Source organism: Excalfactoria chinensis, chromosome 1 (genome assembly GCF_039878825.1).
Source record: "Excalfactoria chinensis isolate bCotChi1 chromosome 1, bCotChi1.hap2, whole genome shotgun sequence".
In the NCBI taxonomy this organism is placed as follows: Eukaryota; Metazoa; Chordata; class Aves; order Galliformes; family Phasianidae; genus Excalfactoria; species Excalfactoria chinensis.
The window spans coordinates 61,617,362-61,623,439 of record NC_092825.1 but is presented as its reverse complement, the minus strand read 5'-3'; positions in this window follow the sequence as shown (position 1 = coordinate 61,623,439).

Sequence of the window (6,078 nt, the reverse complement as noted above, 5' to 3'; positions counted from 1 at the left end):
GCAGGCCAGGGGATTACAGGTGATGGCTGTAGGGATGGGCACTGAGAGCAGCTGCCAGCAGTCCCCAAAGCACAGCCCACCACACAAGTAATATTCTCGCTCCACCTCCAAGCCGCACACACTCGCTCGGCAGGAGTCCAGGCTCGAGACTGACTGGGCCAGGCCCTGCCAGCGCCCAAAGCTGGGTGGCACCACACCCTGTTGCTCAGTGATGTCACCGCAGTCCTTGTGCCATCACAGCACTCACCCCAGCAGCACTGCATTCATGTGTCTGCACATGGGGCATTGCTCTTACGAGTAAAGGATAAGGGACCTGGGACTCTTTAGCACTGAGAAGATCGAGGGGGGATCTTATTAATGCTTATAAATACCGAATGAAAGAGAGTCAAGTGGGTGTGGCCAGATTTTTTTTCAGCAGTTCCCAATGCCAGAACAAGGGGCAGTGGGGAGAAACTGGAGCATGAGAAGTTCCACTGGAACATGAGGAAAAATTTCCCTCATTTGAGGAAAACAGAACAATAGAACAGGCTGCAGAGAGGTTGTGGGATTGTGTTTTCTCCTTCTCCGGTGATATTCAGAGCCCACCCGATCAGCGTCCTGTGAAACCTACTGTGGAGAACCTGTTTTAGTCAGTGGGGGTTAAATGTGGTGGTCTCTGTAGACGTCCCTTCCAGCCCATATTGAAAATGACAGTGGATTTGTCTCTTTAGTCTTATCTAATTTATACTTTACTAACGACTGTGACACATTTTCTTCAAAGATATAAATAAATAACAGGTTGAATGCTTAAATTGTTATGGCTCTGAAATATCAGGGTTTTCCTGAAAGTAAATGCAAGCGTGACTCGTTCCAGTAATGTAATGTATGTGATAACCTACTCTTAGCTACTGGGTTTCTTTTTCTGTTTTGGGTTAACTGTAAGTTCTCAAGGCTGATGTTAGAGAAACGTAATTAGAATCATAGAATCACCAAGGTTGGAAAAGACCTAAAAGATCGCCCAGTCCAACCGTCCACCCATCACCAATAAGCTTCCACTAAACCATTTCCCTCAACACAACATCCAGTCGTTCCTTGAACACCCCCATGGTCGGCGACTCCACCACCTCCCTGGGGACCTTTTTAGTGCAAATTAAGATATTAAATAAATCCCCTGGATATTTTTAATGAAATACCACTATGTATTTTGAAGATAAAAACTGGCAATATATATATAATTTTTTCTCCCATGAGTTTGAATCTTGCGATCCTAGAATTCTGTTGCCATTACTAGTTTTCAAACACAACAGAGAATATTTACAGTGAGCTTTCCATGTGAAGGCTTGGGGGCTCCTGATATATCATATACATATAACACAAAATAAAGCATTCAGTGAAATTTCAGAATGCTTTTGTGGAAGAAAACTGAAGGTTTTTTTATGATTCAGGACAGCAGACCAGGAGGTGATTACTTGAATCTTGCAGGAAGTTTCCCAAAGGAAATGAAATGCAGCAAGAGGACAAACAGGGTATTTTAGATCAGAGAATGTACGCGTATGGAAATTTGTAAGCTTGTGAAAGCACGCAGGGCTATCCTTAGCTTAAATGTAAAACACAAAACTCTTGCAAGTGCACAGACTGTGTTATAAATGATATATTATACGATATTCTGTCCCCTTCTGTTGCAGTTGGGAATTTTTTTCCTGTGGTATCTTCTGTCCTGCCTGTGGTCCTTCCAGCTTTAGTCGGACTGAGCTCTGCTCCTTCTTGTGTAACCGACAGTGGGAAACCTCCTTTAGGATAGGGGAGGGTTTGAACTTGATGATCTCTGTAGAGGACCCTTGCAACCCATAAAATCCGGAGGCACTGTGTAATATTTTTTCCAACTTTATTTTTTTAATACAAGAGAAGTGCCATCCCTGCTAGTGCTTCCGAGGGGGCGGCTTCTTGCAGGGTTGCTGTGGGTCCAGGTCACTGCCAGCCCTCCTCTTACGGGGCCGCCGGTCCCTCCCAGCTGAGCGGCCAGGAGCGGAGGGGCTGCTGCCCTGAGCAGAGGGATCTGCTGCTGCCAGCTGCTCCGTCTCCGCCTGGGGCTCCTCCCGTTGACTTGGGATGTGCACAGCAGGGATGTGACTGGTATCCCCATGGAGGACAGCCTGTGGTGTGCTGGGCTGCTCCTCTCTGTTGGGACTTCCGGTGCTGCCGCTGGGTCCGGGAATTGATGTAACAGTCCCGCGTTGGGAGGCTGCGGGGCCAGGGGCGGCCACAGAGCTGTCCTCCTGCCCGCTGGCTGCAGGGCCCTCCTCCTGCTCTCCAGACACGTGGACGCCCTGGAGACCCAGCTGCCCGTGGGCCTCCTCACCCCACCGGCTCACAATGGCGTCCACAAGGCCCTGGATGAGCGTCTCCGCTCTGTCCCCCAGGGCAGGCCGCAGCAGCCGGATCAGGGCCTCGCCGTCCAGCCCGATGTTACACAGGGCGGTGAGGATGTGGTTCTCCACCGCCATTGCCTGCCACCACTGCGTCCCAAGGATGGCTCGCAGCTCCTGGCGCAGCCATGGCAGCACAGGGTCGAGGATCTCCCGGTGCTGCCTGAACAGGGCCGCCCAGACCTCCAGCAGCAGGCCGCCCACCATACGCCCCTCCTGTGCCTCCACAGCCTCCTGCTCCTCCGGCATCATCAGAAGGGCTGGAGGGGATGGCGCATCGTCCTGGGGGCTGTAGATGCGGGCGATGCCTGCCTGGAAGCAGGCAGGAACTGGTGGTGCTGGGGGACAGATGATGAAATCCAAGTCGTCGTCGTCCCACGCAGCAACCTTGACGACTTCCATGGCCCTGCGGCAGAGCGGGCAGGTCTCTTTCTGCTTGGCCCAGCGCAGGATGCAGCCGAGGCAGAACTCGTGACGGCACGGCACTGCGTAGGCAATGTCCTTTTGCACGTCACGGCAGATGGGACATGTCCACGCCTCCTCTGCTGCCATGGTCTTCACGCTGTGGCCTGATGGGGAGTGAAGATGAATTGCTCTCCCTCGACAGCGCCTCAGCGGTGAAAGTTGTGCACTGCAAGAGGGAGAGAGGCCGTGGTCATTCTCTGTCTCTGGGACAGGCAGAAGAAACGTCCTGCTCCCTCAGCAGGAAACCCTCCTAACCCCACACCTGTGCCACCAATGCCCCACGCCCTCACAGGGTCAGACTGCTGCCCCGGTCCTGGCAGCTCCCCCATCCCAGAGCTCACCCCCTTACCACCCTGGTGGGGACGCGTGCCCACCCAGCTCACCTGTGCTGCTGCACGTGCACCCCGTCGGACCCCGGCTGCCTGAACCAGGCAGGCCAGGGGATTACAGGTGATGGCTGTAGGGATGGGCACTGAGAGCAGCTGCCAGCAGTCCCCAAAGCACAGCCCACCACACAAGTAATATTCTCGCTCCACCTCCAAGCCGCACACACTCGCTCGGCAGGAGTCCAGGCTCGAGACTGACTGGGCCAGGCCCTGCCAGCGCCCAAAGCTGGGTGGCACCACACCCTGTTGCTCAGTGATGTCACCGCAGTCCTTGTGCCATCACAGCACTCACCCCAGCAGCACTGCATTCATGTGTCTGCACATGGGGCATTGCTCTTACGAGTAAAGGATAAGGGACCTGGGACTCTTTAGCACTGAGAAGATCGAGGGGGGATCTTATTAATGCTTATAAATACCGAATGAAAGAGAGTCAAGTGGGTGTGGCCAGATTTTTTTTCAGCAGTTCCCAATGCCAGAACAAGGGGCAGTGGGGAGAAACTGGAGCATGAGAAGTTCCACTGGAACATGAGGAAAAATTTCCCTCATTTGAGGAAAACAGAACAATAGAACAGGCTGCAGAGAGGTTGTGGGATTGTGTTTTCTCCTTCTCCGGTGATATTCAGAGCCCACCCGATCAGCGTCCTGTGAAACCTACTGTGGAGAACCTGTTTTAGTCAGTGGGGGTTAAATGTGGTGGTCTCTGTAGACGTCCCTTCCAGCCCATATTGAAAATGACAGTGGATTTGTCTCTTTAGTCTTATCTAATTTATACTTTACTAACGACTGTGACACATTTTCTTCAAAGATATAAATAAATAACAGGTTGAATGCTTAAATTGTTATGGCTCTGAAATATCAGGGTTTTCCTGAAAGTAAATGCAAGCGTGACTCGTTCCAGTAATGTAATGTATGTGATAACCTACTCTTAGCTACTGGGTTTCTTTTTCTGTTTTGGGTTAACTGTAAGTTCTCAAGGCTGATGTTAGAGAAACGTAATTAGAATCATAGAATCACCAAGGTTGGAAAAGACCTAAAAGATCGCCCAGTCCAACCGTCCACCCATCACCAATAAGCTTCCACTAAACCATTTCCCTCAACACAACATCCAGTCGTTCCTTGAACACCCCCATGGTCGGCGACTCCACCACCTCCCTGGGGACCTTTTTAGTGCAAATTAAGATATTAAATAAATCCCCTGGATATTTTTAATGAAATACCACTATGTATTTTGAAGATAAAAACTGGCAATATATATATAATTTTTTCTCCCATGAGTTTGAATCTTGCGATCCTAGAATTCTGTTGCCATTACTAGTTTTCAAACACAACAGAGAATATTTACAGTGAGCTTTCCATGTGAAGGCTTGGGGGCTCCTGATATATCATATACATATAACACAAAATAAAGCATTCAGTGAAATTTCAGAATGCTTTTGTGGAAGAAAACTGAAGGTTTTTTTATGATTCAGGACAGCAGACCAGGAGGTGATTACTTGAATCTTGCAGGAAGTTTCCCAAAGGAAATGAAATGCAGCAAGAGGACAAACAGGGTATTTTAGATCAGAGAATGTACGCGTATGGAAATTTGTAAGCTTGTGAAAGCACGCAGGGCTATCCTTAGCTTAAATGTAAAACACAAAACTCTTGCAAGTGCACAGACTGTGTTATAAATGATATATTATACGATATTCTGTCCCCTTCTATTGCAGTTGGGAATTTTTTTCCTGTGGTATCTTCTGTCCTGCCTGTGGTCCTTCCAGCTTTAGTCGGACTGAGCTCTGCTCCTTCTTGTGTAACCGACAGTGGGAAACCTCCTTTAGGATAGGGGAGGGTTTGAACTTGATGATCTCTGTAGAGGACCCTTGCAACCCATAAAATCCGGAGGCACTGTGTAATATCTTTTCCAACTTTATTTTTTTAATACAAGAGAAGTGCCATCCCTGCTAGTGCTTCCGAGGGGGCGGCTTCTTGCAGGGCTGCTGTGGGTCCAGGTCACTGCCAGCCCTCCTCTTACGGGGCCGCCGGTCCCTCCCAGCTGAGCGGCCAGGAGCGGAGGGGCTGCTGCCCTGAGCAGAGGGATCTGCTGCTGCCAGCTGCTCCGTCTCCGCCTGGGGCTCCTCCCGTTGACTTGGGATGTGCACAGCAGGGATGTGACTGGTATCCCCATGGAGGACAGCCTGTGGTGTGCTGGGCTGCTCCTCTCTGTTGGGACTTCCGGTGCTGACGATGGGTCCGGGAATTGATGTAACAGTCCCGCGTTGGGAGGCTGCGGGGCCAGGGGCGGCCACAGAGCTGTCCTCCTGCCCGCTGGCTGCAGGGCCCTCCTCCTGCTCTCCAGACACGTGGACGCCCTGGAGACCCAGCTGCCCGTGGGCCTCCTCACCCCACCGGCTCACAATGGCGTCCACAAGGCCCTGGATGAGCGTCTCCGCTCTGTCCCCCAGGGCAGGCCGCAGCAGCCGGATCAGGGCCTCGCCGTCCAGCCCGATGTTACACAGGGCGGTGAGGATGTGGTTCTCCACCGCCATTGCCTGCCACCACTGCGTCCCAAGGATGGCTCGCAGCTCCTGGCGCAGCCATGGCAGCACAGGGTCGAGGATCTCCCGGTGCTGCCTGAACAGGGCCGCCCAGACCTCCAGCAGCAGGCCGCCCACCATACGCCCCTCCTGTGCCTCCACAGCCTCCTGCTCCTCCGGCATCATCAGAAGGGCTGGAGGGGATGGCGCATCATCCTGGGGGCTGTAGATGCGGGCGATGCCTGCCTGGAAGCAGGCAGGAACTGGTGGTGCTGGGGGACAGATGATGAAATCCAAGTCGTCGTC